Genomic DNA, 20445 nt, shown 5'->3' with positions numbered 1-20445 from the left:
CCTTTGGCTCAAGATTTATTTTCATGAATAGTATTGGTTTATTCTGGGGTAATTGTACATGGTCAAAATGCATAAAAATTTTGTATTCTATTCCTTTGTGTTTAGAGTGAATGTTGTTGTGTAGTGCCTTATAAGTGGGATTGGACATCAGGATATGCTGGCTTGGAAATTGCTGGGTCTAAATGGCAGTTATATATATTGTTTAACCCATGGTGAACTGTGTTCAGAATGTACAAGAGTTGAGATCTAGCTTAGCCTCTATAAATCCTTGATCCTGATGACACCTAAAGTTATTTCTATTCTCTCTGTCCTGGGATTGTTTTAGAGGAAGAAATGTCTGGCATCAAGCCTAAAAATTGCCTCCCATTCTCAGGAGCTTCAGTGATGTAGGTTGGCATGGCCTTTTAGAGCTGGAATGGATTTTAAAGATATTTTGATTGAATTGTCACAGGGACCTGAGAAGAACTTTAAAACCTTATCTGCTTGAACCCTTTCATTTCACATATGGGAAAGCTGGGTGAGATGTGCTTGCGACATTACCTTAATGCATAGAAGGGTACTTCTGAAGAAGAAGGTTTAGCTCTGTTCACAAAACTTATGGTCAAGGTGTCAGTAAAAAAAAAAAACCTGGCTGACATTGCAATTTCAGAAGTGGCCACATGGTGGCAGCACTTGCTCATAGCCATTGCCTTTTGCCAGCGTTCTCAAGGGGTAGGATTCCTTGTCGTTGCTGGGGAGTTGAGACAACTGGAGTGTAGCATTCTCAGCTAAGTCTAGTTGGTCAATGTAGGCCATGTCTGCATCTTTTTTCTTAGTATCCACATGGTATGTAGAACAGCACATTAGGTTCCCTTCTGACTCCTGGGCCACTGAAGGAAGAAACCTGTTTCCCTGCCTGGAGTTGGTAGATTGTAGGAGGAGCTGAGAGTCAAATTGTGTGGGCTCCTCCCACTAAAACACCAAAAGAAGAATCTTCCACAGGTGGGGAGGGAGGAAACACAAAGGTCTTTGAGTGCATGAGAAGTCTGGAGTTGGGCTGATAAAAGTTGAAGGATAAGAGGGGACTTTTAGGGCAATTATGAATCCAGTTAATGTCATCTACCCATACCTCTATCCTGTCAATAATGAGACGCCAAAAATTTAGACATACTATAGTGTGCATGTCTCATCGCCTAAGGTAATAAATACGCAAGAAAGATTCTGAGCAATTTTTGAGTGACTGATGGGTCAGCCACTACAATAGCTGTTGGGGATAGACACAAAATAGTACCTGCCCTCAGGGATCTTATATTCTACTGGGGAAGAGATAATATGTGCTTTTAAGTGTATGTGAGAGAACAACCATGTAGAGGCACCCTAATGTCTGAGACAAGAAAGGTGGCATTTAATCTGAACCTTGAAGGTGACATAGAAGTTCTAAGAGGTGGAAGTGTAGAGAAAACATTTGGGGAATCTGGGATGATCCTTGCAAAAAGTACTGTCAAGTACAAAGGAACAGCAAGTTAGAGCAGTTTGGAGCAAGAGTGTATGAGGGGTGACTAAAAAACCCAGAGTCTCGAAGGTAGATTGTCAGTAAATTTTAAGGGCCTACGATACGCCAATCTGTTGTGTTTGTCCTTCCATTCTCAAAGAGGACCATGACATCAGGGAAATGATGGCATGACTTGCAACTGACTTTGAATTGAGGGAGGGCTGTGCAAGGTCACCAGCCTTTCTCCTCCAGATCCATCTGGGTCCAGTGGCCTAATATTCACCAGGACAACTGGAGATGGCCTGGGATGCATTGGGAGAACCTGGCCCTTTCAGGCTAAGGTCTTCTCAGGTTCGCACTTTGAATGAGGTAAGCCCATTCGGTGACTAAACCTCTTCAAGAAGTTAATCATGGGATGGCCTCTTTAATCAAAACTCAAAAAATCAAACTGGGAAGGGAACCCTCAGGGTTCCTGGCCAAAAGAGAAAGTTAACTAGTATTTATATACACTCTGCTAGGAGAACAGGGACCTTTCTATGAGATTTAGTTTAAGGCTTGGTTTTTGAGAAATCTAACCAGTAAACCGAAAGTTAAGGAGGCGGCCTTCGGCCATCAAAGTGCTTTGGACAGAGCACTGAGGGGAGAGGGAGAGGGCACTGGAGGAAACAAGAAAAATACACAAATAAGCTATATGCAGGATAAATTGGAGATACTCAAAAGAGGGAAGACACTAGAATGAAGGAGTTGAGAAAGGCCTCCTATTGGAGAGGATCTTTGATTGTGAAGGGCTCTAAAAGATGTGCTTATGTTAAGGCAGGAAAACCAATTAGAAGGATCTTGTCTGGAAGAGACGATGGTCTGGATTAGGATAGGGAACCAGATACAAGAGATGTGGAAATAAAAGTCAACCAGACTTGGCAACTGATTAGATTGATGTTTCTAAGAGCAATAGGAAGGTTAGAAGGAAGAATGGAAACGAGTTCTTTTTTGTGCATGTGGCAGTGTTGGATTGGAGGTGTCCCAACAGTTAGAATTGGTGCTAAAAAGAAGTATGGAAGATAGGGAGAAGGAAAGGGAACAGGATGAATAGAACAGTCCTGTAAAAATAGTGTTAGGAGCTTGAAAACTAAAAAGAAAACAGTATTTAGGGTTTGTTGTTTCTTTTGAGGGGGTGGGGCACTAAATTATATTGAAGGAAAGAGGAGGACCAGAGGAAGGATTGGACTGATGCTTGAGATGAACACCCAGTTGCCTTCCATGAGTTACCAGGTGCTGATAAACTATCCCAAAGTACTGAAAGAGCAGGTGATAGGATTGCCAAACCACTATTGGAAACAACACTTCACAATCTGCATTCCTTTTCATTGGTTGTCCCTTGTCACCAAGAATGCTCTTCCCCCTCATTTCCCCTCTTATTTGAAGGCAGCTGAAATACCATCTTTTGCACAAGAACTATCCTAATCCCACCCCTACAACTACTCACAACCACCTTGTACTTTTGTATGCGTGTGTGTATTATATGTATATAATACACATACAGTGTCCCTAAAGTTCGTGTGCAATTTACAAGTTAACCATTTTAAATTGCACATGGACTTTACGAACACCCTGAGATATGTGTGTGTGTGTCTCCATTAAAATATAAGGCCCTGAGGACAAGGGCTATTTCACTTTTTCTTTCTATCTCCTGTCCTTCGGCACAGTGCCCAGCACATGTTTATTGTTCAGTCATGTCTGACTCTTCATGACCCTATTTGGGGTCTTCTTGGCAAAGATACTGAAGTAGTTTGCCATTTCCTTCTCCAGCTCATAGTAAGTAATAAATGGTTTTCATTCATTTCTCATGGAGAGCAAGAGAGGGATTAGAGACCTAGAGAAGGGTAAACGTCCCAATTTTCAAAAAAAAAAAAAAATAAAGGCTAAGTCTTTAAACTATGGCCCAGTGAACTTGATTTTGATGACTCCTGATGTTACAAGGGGAAAATTCAACAATAAAGCATGAAACATTAGGTTGGAAAGTATCTCTATAAGGAAGCATAGCTTCAGCAAGAATAAGTCCTGCCAGACTAATCATTTCTTTTTTTGACAAGAGTTGTCAAGCTAGTAGATTGGGGGAGTGCTGAAGATATCGTTTACTGAGATCTGAGCAAACCATTTGATAAAGAGTCTCATACTATTCTTGCGGAAAAGGCAAGATGTGTACCAGATGACACTACAGTTGTGAGCGTTTGGAATTCGTTGAATGGCCAGACCTTAAAGAGTAGTGGCCTGATAGCGATTTAGCTGGAGGGCCCCATGTTGTTGGTTAACGTTCTTATCAGTGACTCGTATGAAGGTATAAATGGCATTCTGTCACCTTGGTAGATGGCACAAAGTTAAGGAGAGCTAACACCCTGGGTGACAGAGTTAAGATCCAAAAAGATCTTGGCAAGCTAAGGCAGGCTGAATCTTTTATTGTTGTGCAGTCATTTCAATTGTGTCCAACTCTTAGTGACCCCAGTTGGGTTTTCTTAGCAGAAACACTGGAGTGGTTTGCCATTTCCTTCTCCAGCTCATTTTACAGATGAGGAAACTGAGGCAAACAGGGCTAAGTGACTTGACCAAGGTTACACAGCTAGTAAGTGTCTGAGGCTGGATTTGAACACAAGAAGATGAGTTTTCCTGAATTCAGGTCCAGCATTCTACCCACTGTGCCACCTAGCTGCCCCTGGCTGAATATTTAAGATACATTAAAAAAAATGTTTCCCAATTAACCCAAAACTGCTTTCTCTTCTCTACCTCCTTCTGCTCCACCCCCCGTTTCCCCCCCCCCCCCCGCCATTGAGAAATATTTTTGGAAAAGCCCTTGTAACAAATACGTATAATTAAGCAAAACATTACTACATGTCCAAATTATATGTCTCAGTTTTAATTCTGAGTCTGTTAACTGTCTGGGGGTGTGTACCATGTTAAGATAAAATTCAAAAATTAATTTCACAGAAGGAGAGAAAGCATTGTCAGCAGTTTTTCTGAAAAAGATGTAAGGATTTAAGTGAACCAAAAGCTCAATATCAGTCAGAGATCTGATAGAGCAGCTCCAAAGCTAATGTGGGGGGACAGTTAGGTGGTACAGTGGATAGAGCACTGGCCCTGGAGTCAGGAGGACCTGGATTCAAATCCTGCCTCAGATATTTACTAGATGTGTGACCCTGAGCAAGTCACTTAATCTTGATTGCCTCAAAAAAACCACACACCAACCCAGTTAATGTGATTTGGGTCTACATTTAGAAAGGCATCATTTCCAGGAATGACGATCCTATACTAAAGTGATAGTCAAACTAAACTGCCCTGGTCAGACCTCATCTGGAATCTTGGGATTGGTTATGTATTGTACTTCCTCCTCTTCCCCCAAGTTTAGGAAGGACATTGAGAAAGCATCTGGGGGAGGACAACCAGGGTGATGAGTCCATGTTGTATGAGGGTCAGTTGAAGAATCTGGATAGTTAACTTGGAGAAGAGAAGACTAGAGGGACACGATAGCTGTGTATAAGTCTTCAACAGGCTGTTATATGAAGGAGGCCCTACAGGACAGAACCAGGAGCAGTGAGGAGAAGCTGCAAAGAGGTCAGGTTAGGCATGTCAAGGCAAAGCTTATTAACAATCCAAAAATGGCATTGGCTTCCCAGGGCAGTGCTAGCTTTCTCCTCTTTAGGGATCTTCAGGCAGAGATTAGAGAACCATTTTTTAGTTATGTTATAGTAGGATTCCTTTTGGGGTATGAATTAGACTAGAAAGCTGCTGAGATCCCTTCCAATTCTGAAATTCTATGAAAAGCATGATTGAGTGGAAACATGGGCAAGGCAACGCCTTGAGGATAGGGTGGGTTTGACGTCCTGCATGATAAAGAAATTCTGGAGCTGCCGAAGGATGCCACACTTAAAAGGATGTAGTTGGCATGGATGTTGCTGCCTCTGAATTCTTCCAACCTGAGATATATGACTTGGACTTCAAGTCTCCTGGTGACCCTAATGGATATATCACTCTGATGAGCTTGGGGACCTGGATAAGACCTTCCTCAAGGATGTCCTGATGATGTTTATTGAGATCCCTTTAATCAGGATGACTGGGGAGCTTGGAAAGCATTCACTGCTACCATAGGCATTCAAGTGCAGAGAAGGATCTCAAAGTGACCAACAGGAAGCCAAAAATAAAGGCCGTGAATAAAATATCCTGCAACTGCCTGCTGCCCAGAGTGAACTGGGCTCTAAATCTCTGCAGGTATACAAGCTGGCCCAATCTGATGGATGGGGTGTAATGGTTTCCCATCATTCCGGGGAGACCAAAAATGGCATCATTATAGACCTAGTGATGAACCTCTTCATTGGACAGCTCAAGACTGGTGCCTCCGGCCTATATGAATGCCTGGCCATATATAGATACTCAGAAAAACTGAGTCTCTAGGCTAAATTCACTGGGAGCATTTCAGAAACACTCAGGCTAAGTAAGTTCTGTGGCCAGGAGTGAGTCTGAGCCAGTTCAAGCACGAATCACCAATTTGACATCTGTTCCTCTACTAGAAATGGGCAGTTCCAGTACCAGACCAGTTGTACTAGGTGTGGAGGTGTCATGAAGCTCTGCTACTTAACTCCCCTCTCATTTCAACTCCTTTGTGGTTCCATGACTATGTACCTGACCACCTGGAACTCTGCTGAAAGACAGCTTTGTGGTCTTATTACTGGGATAAAATGACTGCTTTTGCTCAACCTTCTTCCTGACCATGTGTCCATGTGAAGCCCTACCCTTGTGATACAGTCCCTGAGGTGCTCACATGCTAGGTCCTTTGTGGTTTTGATATACAAAATAAAGAAGTATTCAGTAATCCATTGGCGGGGTGGGGGGGGAGAAGGAAAATTAGAGAGACTTTGGGGATCCTTCTCTCTCGATTCAAACTTTCTCTCTCTTAGACCCAACAAGAGACAGGAGAGGGATTTCTCTCCACTTCTTTTCTTTTTTTTTTTTTTTTTTTTTTTGGCAGTGGAGGGGGAGGCAGGAGATGCTTTATTCCCAGTCTTTTGTGCAGAGTAGAGTCTATGGGCAGCTGCCCTCCATTTCCCACAAGCCTGCTTCTGTCACAATCTCTTCCTCCAGGTCTCTTTTCTACTCAGAATGTGGCAAATTGGGGGTGGGAGATGGGAGTGGGCAGCTGTGAATGTTTCAGACTTAGGACAATGACATGAGAAGGAACAGAAGTCTCTCTTAAGGGGAGCCAATGGAGTCAAGGAGAAAGGTCACACCAAAGGGTGGTGGTCTATCTACCTTCTCAGGGAACCTCATTGATTTAACCAAAAGTGACTATATTTGACAGAGGCTTCGCAATGGGAGAACAAAACTCCAAATCAGCCCCCTTTAGTGTCCTTGAAGATAGATCTTCACCTTACCCCAACCTAAGTCTTACCATAAGGGTAATTGTAGCTTTTTCTCATTGCCTCTACCCCCCACCCCCAAAAAATCCTCTATCCTGATGCCCAGCTGGCCTGAAGAAAGACTAGCAAGATGGGGAAAGGGTATATAGACACAAAGCTGAAACATTTATCGCTAATGTGCCAGGGTCATGATGGGGGCTGAAAAGAACCTAGAGAATGAGAGACATAAATCTAGCACCCACCCAAATTCTGAGCAGAAAACCTGTCTTCCAGAGACTGGAGGCTGAGCTTCCTCATCCAGGATACTGGCTCTGTCCCAGAATTGGGGAACATGGTATACAAGACTCCACTGGTATACAGAGTGGAGATTTACAGGGGATTGACTAGGAAACAGAGATGCCCCCCCCCCAAGATATACTCTCTCCCAGGCCATAGAACAGTTTAGGCCTATAAATCAGGCCCAGAATTGGCATTAGGGAGAGTTACAGTGAATAACTGAGGAAAATCAATGTCCACCTCTACTGCCACCCTCCTCTCCCAGCTCCTATCCCATCCCAATTAAAAGTTGTCAGCGGCTGTCTTGCCTGCTCTTTCCCTAAGCTGCTTTCCTCCTTTCTTTAGAAGGCTGGAGGTAGTAGTCAGGAATAAGAGGAAATACATGAGAGACCGATAAAATCTGGGGGCCTCTGGATAAAACTTTTCCTCTTCTTCCTGTATTGGGATGAGGGCCAGGGCACATACAGGATGAGACCAGAAGAGGAAAACAGCATATTCTTCCTTAAACCTTTGATCTGAGGGCACCATCCTTGTCCCCCGATCCGTTCCCAGTTCTGCTAGGGCCTGGACCACTTCCAGGAACCTCACTGCTTGAATGATAGGAGATATGAGAAAGCTGGAAAGGCTATAACCCTTCTGTTTGTTCAATCCTAGTTTTTGGTCTTCAGGATAATTTTGGGAAGAGGAGAAAAACAGGAAAGAAGGCAAAGAAAAGTGGTGAGATGAATAGAAGGCCCTTAACATTACCATGAAGTGACCCTGAGATCATCAGGGCAGTGCAAGATGGGTGGGAATGGGGGTGGGGTGAGGTGGGGGCATCACAGTAGACAAATGGCTTGGGGAGGGATGATGGGAGCAGGGATGCAGTGGAGTCTTCACCAAAACAATGACCACTTGATTGTTCCTTTGCCAACGGTAATACCTAAGACACAGTCTGCTCCATAAGGGAGACATCTTCACCCCATAATGCTACTCTGTGCACCACTTGCTGGGGGTCACTCCCTAGAATCACCCCTCCATCTACAATCTCATCTACAGCCAGAAGAATCCTTCCATGTTCTCTAGCACTATCCACTTCTCAACATCCTTCCTCTGCGTCTGGCTCATAGAGTCAAAGACAGATCAGAACGGCCATTAGCACCAGTTCATTTTCATAGGAGCTGCTAATCACACGGAAGTAGAGGTTGATGCTGCCTTTGTCCATCACGGTCAGGCCTTCCAAGAGGGCAACCTCACTGTCAGTCTGGTGGGTCTTGTTGAAAATGGTCTTCTCAAAAGCCTTCTGCTCCTTTACGCTGGGGTAGGTGTCATAGTACTTGACAAGAGCCACTCTCCATCATCGTCCAGGATCAGGACGGCTTCAACTGCGTACAGAGAAGGTTGCTGACCATTCTCCACCCCCTTTTCCAAGAGCACTGATAACAGAAAACGCATATAGCAGTGGAAGACATGTACTTACCCAAATGAGGTCAAAAATGTAATCTCTAGATCTCCCTATTCTCAGCCACCTTCTTCTGCCTTTCTGTTTATTCTCTTAAGCAGAGGTCAGTGACTAGCAGTTCTGAGAAATAGATTGTTTCTAGCATTGATTGTTAATCTTAGGAGTTCAAGAGTTCCAAATTTGAGTGCCAATTGCCCAGAGGGAGGTTTCCTTTTAAGAGTATGCTTCTCAAAAACCTGGACTTACATGAACTGATGCTGAGTTAAGTGAGCAGAACCAGGAGAACCTTGTACACAGTGACAGCAATGTTGCACAATGGCCACCTTTGATAGACTTGGTTCTTCTCAGCAATGCAAGGATCTAAGACAACTCCAAAAGACTTATAATGGAAAATGCTAATCCACATCCAGAGAAAGAACTGTGGAGTCTGAATACAGATCTAAGCATGCAATTTTTCTCTTTTTTGTTGTTTTTTCTTTCTCATGGTTTTTCCCTTTTGTTCTGATTATTTTCAGATTGCTTGCCACCATGGGGAGAGAGGAGGGGTAGGAGGCAGAAAAAAATTTGGAACTCAAAATTTTATAAAAGTAAATGTTGAGAACTATCTTTACATGTAATTGGGAAAAAATACTATTAAATGGTGGGAAAAAACAAAACAGTGTGCTTCCCAGAGAAAAGCAAAAAGACAACAGGAGGACCAACCTTCCTATAACTGGCAAACTAAAACTACTTACTAAATCTAATGACCTCAGCATCACCCTCTTGACCTCTTTTAAAGTTCTGGCCTAGGCTGTGGGCCATCGTGATCACATCAACTTCCCACTTGCTAAATCCAATGACCTTTTTTCAATTTCATCTTCAACCTCTATTAAAGTTCTATCCTAGGCCATGGGCCATCCTAATCATATCAGCTTCCCAATGGCTTTAGCCCCTTCTTGGAGCTGATCCAGAAGACCTTGCCCCTTTGACCTAGGGTTTCCTTTTTACCATATTATAAACCCTGTTCATCGCCAATTCCTGGCTCAAGATAATGAGTCAAGATAAGACCCTTCTTAGCTCCCTGGGTTTAGTGATCCATTACACCCAAATCCTAATTATCCTCCTCCCTTTTGCTGCCATTTCCACCATCAATGGGTCTTGTAGAACCATTTCCTTCTACCCCTTTCACTCCTATGATCACACACTCCAGATGACAACCTATAATCTAGGGACCTTATTTTGTTTAATGGATCTGTGATCTCATCAGTGGGAGTAATCCATCCAATAACATGGACTACGACACATCCATGCTGTCTCATCCTGTTCAACTCTTGTATCTATTTTCCCATAAAACCTCCACAGGAGACGAACTCAGTGTACTAAGGGCCTTCCTTTAGATCTCTAGACATTAAATGAGCACTGTCCATTGAGTCTCCTTCACTATCAACATGTGACTGATAATCTCCTCTTCTATCTTGTACATCACTTTCTGTTTGCAAGTTATTGTGGGTAGTTTGTGCAGACTACTTCTACCTACACAGCTCTTGGGTCACACTTGATTGATTCCTTAGAGATTGCTGTGTTCTATGATTCATAGTCACATAGCATCCCTGAAAAAAAATCTCAGTGTAAAAATATTGGATTTTTGGAGGGAAATAAAGACTGGAAGCAACCAGAAAGTCTTAAAATAGGAGAACAGTTAAGTAAATTATTAATATAATGGAATACAAGGGTACAACTAAGACTAATAAGTATGAGGATTACAGAGAAGTCTAGAAAGTCTTTAATGATATTTTAATACAAAGTGGGAAAAAAGGAGAAGCAGAAGAGAAGGTTCCACATTAATTATTAAAAGAAAAGTGAATAAGAATGAGCGGACAAATAATCTAGATAGGGACTTAGCGGGAATGACTGAAAAATTATTATGATACTTATGAAGCAATAAAGACAGGACTAAAGCAAAGATGACAACTCTTCCCAGTACAGTCTGACGTAGTTATGCAAACTCTAGCAATAGCAATAACTCAAGAGAAAGAAATTAAAGGCATAAAGAAAGGTAAAGAGGAGATAAAACAATCCTGATTTGCTTATGATACAATAATTTACGTAGAAAATCTTAGGAAGTCAGCAGACAGCAGTTGAAACAATAGCTTCCACAGAGTTGCAAGCTACAAAGAAAACCCTCAAAAAACAATAGCATTTAACAAAATCCAAGAGGCAATAGGAGAAAGGGAAATCCCATTCCAAATAACTACATAAAACACAAAATATCTGAGGATCGATCTAATAAAGTACACAAAGTACTTGTATAGATTCAATTACAAAGTGCTCCTTAAAGAAATAACAACTCAGCTAGCTGGAGGAATATTTCATGTTCATGACCGTACCATGCCAATATAATAAAAATGACAATATTACCAAGGTTAATTTAGAGTTTTAATACTATGCCAATAAAATTGTCAAAGGGCTTCTCTACAGAACCCAATAAGATAATAACAAAATGTATTTGGAAAAATAAAAAACCTAGAATATCAAAGGAAATAATAAAAAGATGCAGAGATAAAGGAGGCGTGGTCCTTACAGATTTCAAGTTATTTTATAAAGCAGCAGGCATCAAAGCCATCTGGAATTGGTTAAAACATAGAGCTAGATCAATGGAACAGAGTAAACCAGGTGGAATCAGAAACAATGGAACTCAATAACCCAGTGTTCCATAAAATGGAAGACGTAAGTTACTTAGGAAAGCCCCTTCATGCATTGAAATTAATTTAATTTTGAATGATTATCCTACAAGTTAGTTGGTTATGTTGGAGTTCAGTGTTGAAGCTTCTAATAAAATATTTAACAAATTAAAAAAAATTTAGGATGGGATTTTGCTTTAGGTAAAGAAGCTTGGGATCTTTCAAAGAGCTGTATGATTTCCAGTCTCTAACACACAGTAGCTATGTGACCCTGAGCAAATCATTTAATCTGTAAGCACTCTAGACTAGTGGTTGTTGCTGTTGTTTAGTTGTTTCCAACTCTTCATGACTCCATGGACCATACCATCCATGGACTTTTCTTGACAAAGATACTGGAGGGGTTTGCCTTTTCTTTCTCCAGTGCATAAAGGCAAACAAAGGTTAAGTGACTTGCCCAGGGTCACACAGCTAGGAAGTGCTCATAGTCAAAATGGGTCTTTGTGACAGCAAGCCTGGCTCTCTAACCACTGAGCCCCCTAGCTGTCTCCTAGACTCAAATAGAAATGAGGACTTCTAAGTCAAACATAAAGATCCCTCTGGGTCACATATTGACTTAGTTTTAAAATGTAATTTTTATCTGTGCTTCATCATATCTTTATTTATTTTGTTAAATATTTCCAAATTGTATTTTAATCTAGTTCAGGCATCACTTGGGAGGGTTGCAGGCTTCATGTGGCCCTTGGGGCAGCCTGTTCAACATCTCCATTCCAGGCAACTTTCCATTGCTGTCATTTCAGAGAAGGTACCAGCTTGCATTGGTAGAGGATTTTCCCTCATCTGGGAGTTCCATATACAAATGAAATTACGTATCCAGTAGGTACTCCTTATGATTTCCCAAAGACAATCCTGACTGCTATCTGCCTTTTATTCAATCCTGGACCCAGCTTCATCTGTCTATCTGTAGTGTCAGGCTGAATAGCTGAGTAGACTCTCCAACTGTATATGACTGTATAAGCAACAGGGATTGTTCATCCACTTGGTTTTTCTGCTTAATTTAGGTCTTCTGAGTCTCCTTTCTTCTCCAAGGTAATACTCTTCACCTGACCCTCGTCTGGTATTATCTCAAGGCACTCCATAACCCAGGCTGTCCTTCCTGGATAGTCTCTTGTTTTCCATTGTCCTCATTTACAAGTTAAGAAACTGAGAACCAGAAAGGATAATTGACTCGGCCAAGGTCACTCATGTTGTAAGCAGCAGAAATGAGGTTCAAACTCAGGCCCTTTGAGTTCATATCCAGGTAACTAAAGATACAGGACTAGAAAGGAGCAAAACCAGGATTAGAGCCAGTTACTTCAGATTCCCAGGTCAGTGCTCTAGAAATCATTTAGACCAATCCCCTCATTTTATAGATGAAACCTAGAAAGATGGAGCTGTACAAAGTCACCCCGCTTTGTCGTTGTTATTGTTGTTCAGTCATTTCAGTCATGTCTGACTCTCCGTGACCCCATTTGGGGTTTTCTTGGCAGAGGTACTAAAGGGGTCTGCCATTTCCTTCTCCAGCTCATTTTACAGATGAGGAAACTGAGGACAACAGGGTTCAATGACTTGCTCAGGGTCACATAGCTGGTAAATGTCTGAGGTCAGATTTGAATTCGGGTCTTCCCAATTTCTAGCCACTGCACCACCTAGCTGCCACATTTCCCTCTCTACCCGTGCTATTTTGATGGACTTATTCATTCTCAGGCCTTTCTGTCACCTTCCATGCAAATAAGTCCCATATCTACCTTCTTGCTCTAAGTTTTGGAAGAAGTCTAGATAATATAGGAATTACTTCTTCAAAAGTTTAGCAGAGTGAAGTTATATGTAGAAGATATATCGGATTCCATGCCATCTTGGGGAGGGAGGGGAGGGGGGGGGAAGAAAATCTGGAACTCAAAATCATGTGGAACTGACTGTTGTAAACTAAAAATAAAAAAATCTTAATTAAAAAAATGAAAACAAAAGTTTAGCAGAAATGATGTGTAATCATGTCTGGAACAAGTATGGTTTTTTTGTTTTTTAACAAGTGCGTTTTTGCAGGGCAACTTTTATAGAGAACTTCTATTGTTCCCTACAGAAACCATAGATGAGAGCACAAGACAAAGATCTGTGTAAGAGGCATAAGGTGTGAAAATAAGCACCCGTGACTAAATCCAGTCCTATGCATAAGTCCAAAGATTGGCTCTGAGAAATTATCAAAGGTATATTTTTGGCTTGTTGCATTGAGACCACACCATATATGTATTAGGTCTAGTTTTAGTAATACTGTTTAACTTTGCAGTTTCTTTCTTATCCATCTTTTTGTTAGAATTATCATATGTTTGAATTGATGCTGAGTGAAGTGAGCAGAACCAGGAGAACACTGTACACAGTAACAGCCTCAGTGTACGATGACTGACTTTGACAGAGTTAGCCCTTCTCAGCAATGCAAGGACCTAAAACAATTCCAAAGGACTCACGATGGAAAATGTTATCCACATCCAGAGAAAGAACTATGGAGTCTGAATGCAGAGTGAAGCAGACTATTTTCTCTTTTTGTTTTGTTTTGTTTTGTTTCTCATGGTTTCTGCCATTTCTTAATTCCTCTATACAACATGACTAATGTGAAAATCATGTTTAATAGGAATGTATATGTACAGCCTATATCAGATTGCAGGCCATCTTGGGGAGGGAGGGAAGAGGGAGGGGGAGAAAATTTAAAACATATGGAAGTTAATTTTGAAAACTAAAAATAAATAAACTAATTAAAAAAAGAATTATCATATATTTGGATTGTATTAAAGTAGTGGCTGCTCCATGTGTAACATGACCACATATAGCAAAGTACCAAATGCTCCATTTGTCAGTAAACATTTATCAATTGCCTACTATTTGTCATGACTGTGCTAAGTGCTGGGTCACAAAGAAAGGCAAAAGACAGTCCCTGCCCTCAAGGAGCTCAAAGTCTAATGGAAGATACAACATGCAAGCAGCTATGGACAAACTGTGTGCAGGCTAAATTGGTGATAATAAACAAAGGGAAGGCACTAGAATGAAGGAGGATTGGGAAAGGCTTTCTATAGAAGGTGGGATCAGCTGGGATCTGAAGGAAGCCAAGGAAGTCAGGAGGTAGAGATGAGGAGGGAGAGCATTCCAGGTATCAGGGAGAGCCAGAGAAAATCCCAGAGTCCAGGGATGGAGGATCTTGTTCAAGACACTGAAAGGAGGCCAGTGTCACTAGATGGCAGAGTACATTGCGGGGTGGAGGGTGGAAGGTGTAAGAACACTGGAAGGTGGGAGGAAGGTTTTGAAGGTCTTTGAACACCAAATAAAGGATTTCATATTTGATTCTGAAAGCAATGGGGAGCGACTGAAACTAATTGAATAAGGGGAGGACATGATCAGACTTATGCATTAGGAAGATCCCTTTGACAGCAGAGGGGAGGATGGACTAGACTTTAGTCTAGAAATATCAAATACACAATACTCCCAAGGACTTCCCAAACCAGTTTAAAATGTAAGTGGGAAATATTTAACAAGATAAATTAAAATGCAATAGAACATAGATAATGTTAATATGGGGTTTTCTAAGTCAGGGATCCTTATGTACATTTAGTGGTTCCTATTCTCTATTTGAGTTTGACACCAGTGGACTAGGATAAGGAGAGATTTGTGTCAGGGAGACCAACCAGAAGGCTATTACAATAGCCTCCTCCTTCTCCTCTTCCTGCTTCTCCTCCTCCTTCTTCTCTTCCTCCTCTCCTCCTCCTCTCCTCCTCCCTTATCCTCTTCCTCTCCTCCTCCCCTCCTCCTCCCCTATCTTCCTCCTCTCCTCCTCCTCTTCTCCCCTATCCTCCTCTCCTCCTCCTCCTCCTTCTCCTCCTTCTCTTCCTTCTTCTCCTCATTCTTCTTCTCCTTCTCCTACTCCTTCTCCTCCTCCTCTCTTCTTCCTCTCCTCCTCCCATCCTCCTCCTCTCCTCTTCCTCTCCTCCTCCTCTTCCTCTGCTCCACTCCTCCCCCTTTTCCCTTCCCCTCCTCCTCCTCTTCTCCTGTAAGATGTGTAAGGTGTAAGATAATGAAAGCCTGAACCAGGTTGATGGCTGTGTCAGAAGAGAGAAGGAAATGAATTCAAGAGATGTTATAAAGGTAAATCAGCAAGACTTGGTAACAGATTAGACATGGAGTAAAAAAAAAGTAAGGAATCAAGGATGATAGATACCTAGGTTGTGAGCCTGAATGGATGGGATGATGGTGATACTCTCCACAGCAATGGGAAAGTTAAGGAAGAAGAGAGGGTTTGGGGGAAAAGAGAATGAGTTCAGTTCTGGACATGTTGAGTATAAGATGTCTATGGGACATCCAGTTTAAGATGTCTGAAAGGTAATGGGAGATGTGAGACGAGGTCAGCAGAGAGGTGAGAGCTGGATCAATGGATGTGAGAATCATCAGCATAGAGGTGATAACTGAGTCCATAGGAGATGATGCAGTTATCAAATGCAATAGTATAGAGGGAGGAGAGAAGAGGGCCCAGGACAGAGCCCTCTGGGATACTCGTGGTTAGCAGGTATGACCCAGATGAAGAGCCAGCAAAGGAGACTGAGGAGTAGTCAGTAGGCTTGAAGGAAAACCAGGAGAGAGTAGCTTCATGAAAACCTAGGGAGAAGAGATTATCAGAAGAAGAAGGTGATCAAAAATGTCAAAGGCTACTGTAGATGAATGAGGATGAGGACCAAAAAAAGGTCATTTGATTATCAAGATGCTATTAGTAACTTTGGAGAGATTGGTTTCTGTTGAATGATGTGTTTGGAAGCCAGACTTTAGAGAATTAAGAAGAGGGTGAGAGGAAAGGAAGGAGAGGCCTCTATTGTAGACAAGGGGCTCTATTATAAGCTCAAGGAGCTTCGCCACAAAGGCAAGAGAGATAAGGGGCAATAGCTAGCAAAGATGGACGGCTCAGAGGCGTTTGTGAGGATGAGGGCGACATGGGCCTGTTTGTAAGCAGTAGATAAGCAGCCAGTAGCAGGGAAAGACTGAAGACTGAGGAAGTGGGGATGATGCAGGGGAAATCTTCTGGAGGAGATGGGATGGCATGGGGTCACTTGTTCATGTAGAAGGGTTTGTCTTAGCAAAAAGGGCCATCTCATGTGAGACAGGGGTGAAGGAGGAGATAGTGGCAGAAGGTATCTGAATAAAATGATGTGAGGAGAGAGAGAGAAGGAGTTCTCAGTGAATGGCCTCAATTTTTTCAATAAAATATGAAGTGAGGGTCTCAGCTGAGAGGGTGATAGAAGGGGGAGCCACAGAACGTTTGAGGAGGGATGAAAAGGTTTGGAAAAGGTGCTGTGATAAGTGAGACAGTGAGTTAATTAAGGAGGTATAGAAGAATTGTCTTGCAGCAGGGAGGGCTCAGAGGAGGTCATGTAACATAAATTTGTAGTGGACCTGGTCAACATGGGTTCGTGATTTTCTCCACCTTTGTTAAGCAGCACATGTTTTAGGAGCCAAGACAGTAGATGGTGAGAGTGATCCAAGGGCAGGGCAAAATCTGAGATACAATAAAAAAACAAGAGCCTCAAGATAAGAAGACAGCATGGAGTTGGACCAGCTCACCAAGGAGTCAAGATGGGAAAGGGAGGAGACTGTAGCTAGTGCAGGTGAGATGGCCCGGGAAAGAGTTGAGCAGTCAAGAAATTGGCGGTCACGGTGTGGATGAAAAACAGGCTTTGGGCTTGTGGATGATGGCAAGATCAGGGGCCTGACCTTTGTGTGTGACTGACTAAGGATGGAGGAGGGAGTAAAAGGAAATGAGTAAATTGAGGCATTGTGAGGTTGGGGTGTTTGAGGGAGGATCACTAAGTCTGTTGTAGTCCCCTAATATGAGGCAGGAAATAAGACTGGGAGCCAGGTAGTAAATTCTTTGAGGAAAGAAGAGGAGTGTCCTGGAGATCAGTAGATAGCAACCACTGGAATCTTGATTGGCAGGTATATATGGAATGAGTGACCCTCCAAGGAGGAGAGATTACTGACTGATGATGGTAGAGAGGGAACCTGGTAGTTGTGATGAGTGATAAGGAGGATGGGGCAAACCCAGTTCCGCAGAGTAGGCACACCACAGAAAAACTGATCCTTCCCAGGTTCAGATCACTTTTGCTTCAAAGCAGGGGTGTGATGGAGACAGCTCTATCCCACCTGGTTTGTAAGAGTTCATTATTAAATGTTATCAGTCTACAAATCAGGACTTGATTTACTCTTTCGTTGATGGCTTAGATTTGAGAAAGTGTTAATATTGCAGATTTTCCCACTTAATAGTATTTTACTTTTTCTAATTACATGTAAAGATAGTTTTCAACATTCACTTTTATAAGATTTTGAGTTCCAAATTATTTTCTCCCTTCCCCCTCTCCAAGACAGCAAGCTGCAGATTAAATTTAAAAGTATGTGTGTAATATATATTTCCCCAGAGAGCCCAATTACTGGCACACCCTCATATTATTCCATAAAGATTGCTCGAGCTCATTAGAAGGGCAGTGGAAGGATAAGAGAATGAAATCATCACCAGACCAGAGGCCTGGTGACTGTAGGATAATAATGATGATGATGACTATGATGTTGACGATACCAATAACTACCAATGTTTATATAGCATTTTACGGTTTGCAAAGTGCTTTAAATCCATAATCTCATTTAAGCCTTACAACTATAGGCCAGAAAATTCCAATCTGTAACAAAAGTCACTGAGACAGAGCTATGAACACGATCAGTCAATTTATTAGGGATACCAATGGTCCCTAGTCACTTGGGTTCAAGACCTTCCTTATGGTCAGGGACCCCAGTGCTTGGAGGAAAAATTGATTTTATAGCCATTGAGAGATACCAAAAATAGAATGAAGTGGTACAATTCCATGATTGGGCAATTCCAGAAGTGGGAAAATATTACGATTGATTAAGGGAAATGCCAATCCATCACAACCACTTTGTCAACATGTCTTTCATATGTCATTAGCTACAGGTCATCAACTACAGACTGTCGATTGGGGCATCTTAGCAGGGGCTTTCCAAAGGTCATAAGACCCTGTCAACATCATACCCTGTCTCAAGACCTTCCATATGTCATAATACCCAAGTGGTTGACCAACAATATTCTAGGGTCCAAGGAAGTTGTAGTTTTGAAGCAAAGGTCACTAGGGAGTGGATGACAGTGACTCATAGGAGTGGAAAGGCAAATGAATCTTGTTACAAGTGCTACACTTGTGGGGGGTGGAGGTAGTGCAGCAATTACATTTCTCTTACAGTCTTATAACAGACCTAACAGTATGAATCTAGCTGATAAATCAAATACAATTAATATAATCGCCAATACATGGTAGAGCAATCATAATTTATCATAACAGCATTAATTAACGTAACAGACTCAAACTTAATCCCATTCTGTTTAATTCTCTAATACAATCACTGATACCCATCACATTACAATGAACTGAGTAAATGCTGATTAAATTGAGTAGGGATGTCAAAATGATCTTCACCTATCTTTGCTTCAAGGATTTATTTCTGTTAGGTCTAGAGGCAAGTATATAAAACTATGGCTCTGTGTTTATAAGTTTTCCTTGTTAATGGGGAGATTTGCACTTGCCTTGGGTAGATATTAGTATGCCTCTGTTGCTGGTGTGACGTCCAAAGGGAGGTTTACACTTTATTTGGTAGATAATTATTGACAGATTGTGAACAGTTGAGTGACATTTGCAGATCTACATGTAAAAGAAAGATATTTTGGCAGAATCTAAAGGGAGTGCGTAGGGAAGGGTAGGGGTGGAAAGACTTGTAGGAAACTGTTGTGAAAGGTAGGTAATTATTGCAAGTCCTAGGGTGTTGGCAGTGGGTAATAGAGAGGAGATGAATGCAAGGGATGTGGGGCAGGGGGTAGAATCAGCCTCAGAACTGATCAGATATGAGAATGAGGGAGAAGAAGAGTCAAAATAACACCAAGGTTTCAAGCAAGAGAAGCCAAATGAATGATGGTGACACTGACAGAAATAAAGTCAGAAAGAGAGCAGGTTTTTGAGGAAATGGAAATATAAGACACTCATATTAATATATTGTATCCAGAATTAAGCCAAGGGTGACAGATTAGAGCACAAGCTCATTTAAATAGAATGAAGGAAAATTATGAACAGTATCACTTTTTTCTCTTTCTTTTTATTTTTAATCTCTTTTCCCCAATTACATGTAAAAACAATTTTAACATTCTTTTTTCAAATTTTGAATTCCAAATTCTCTTCCTAACTCCCCTTCCCCCCTCATTGAAACAAGCAATTTGACACGTTATGCATGTGTAGTCATACAAAACACATTTCCGTGCAAATCATGCTGTGAAAAAAAACAGACAAAAACCCTCCATTTCTTTTTATTTTTAACACTTACTTTTTAAAATTTCGAATTCTACATTTTCTTTCCCTCCAATCCTTCCCTACCCATTGAGAAGGCAAGAAATATGATACCCATTATACATATTAAGTCATGCAAATCATACTTCCATATTAGCCATGTTGCAAAAAAAAAAAAGGAAGAAAAATTCAGAAAGTGAAAAACAATATGCTTCACTCTGCATTCAGAGTTCATCATGGGTCTTTTTGGATTGTTCTGGATCATTTGGATCAACTAATCCAGATATAAATGCTTTTGGTATTGTTCACTCTTCATTCTTGAAGAGGACCAATGACATCATGAAGGTGATATCTTGAATTTCAAGTGAATTGGATTTAAGTGAGGCAGAGTTGTGCAAAATTGTCAGCCTCACTCTCTCCTCCAGAGTCAGCTCCAGCTACCTTCATGGCAGTTGGAACAAATTGTTCTCATCTGCCCATCCTGTAGGGAGAAAAGTCTTCACATTCTTGGTGTAGACACCCCACTAACTCACCAATGGGTTCGAGGCCTGTTGGTTACCCTCATCCTGGTTTAGCCTGTCTGCCAAGACAGTTTTACTTGGGGTGTGGCCGCTGCACATGCTATAGCTTTTTGGAGCCACAGGTGAGAGTTGGATGATAGGTGGACACCAAAGGTGGATGAGCAGCCCTGAAAGGGGCTCAGCAAGCCCTCACACCAGAGGTGCTAGTTCTCCTTGAACACCCCATACACCCCATCAGTAAGAATATTTTGGACTGGGCCCCGAAGAAGAAC

The 20445-nt window shown here is 41.8% G+C and overlaps 1 pseudogene; it reads right to left on the bottom strand.

Moving 5' to 3' along the window:
• Positions 1-8071: 8071 nt before the first annotated feature.
• LOC118842281 lies at positions 8072-8583 on the bottom strand (annotated as a pseudogene).
• Between the last annotated feature and the right edge of the window lie 11862 nt (positions 8584-20445).

Source organism: Trichosurus vulpecula, chromosome 3 (genome assembly GCF_011100635.1).
Source record: "Trichosurus vulpecula isolate mTriVul1 chromosome 3, mTriVul1.pri, whole genome shotgun sequence".
Lineage (NCBI taxonomy): Eukaryota > Metazoa > Chordata > Mammalia > Diprotodontia > Phalangeridae > Trichosurus > Trichosurus vulpecula.
Note: the sequence above shows the minus strand (reverse complement) of the source record. Positions and strands in the feature narration are given on the sequence as shown.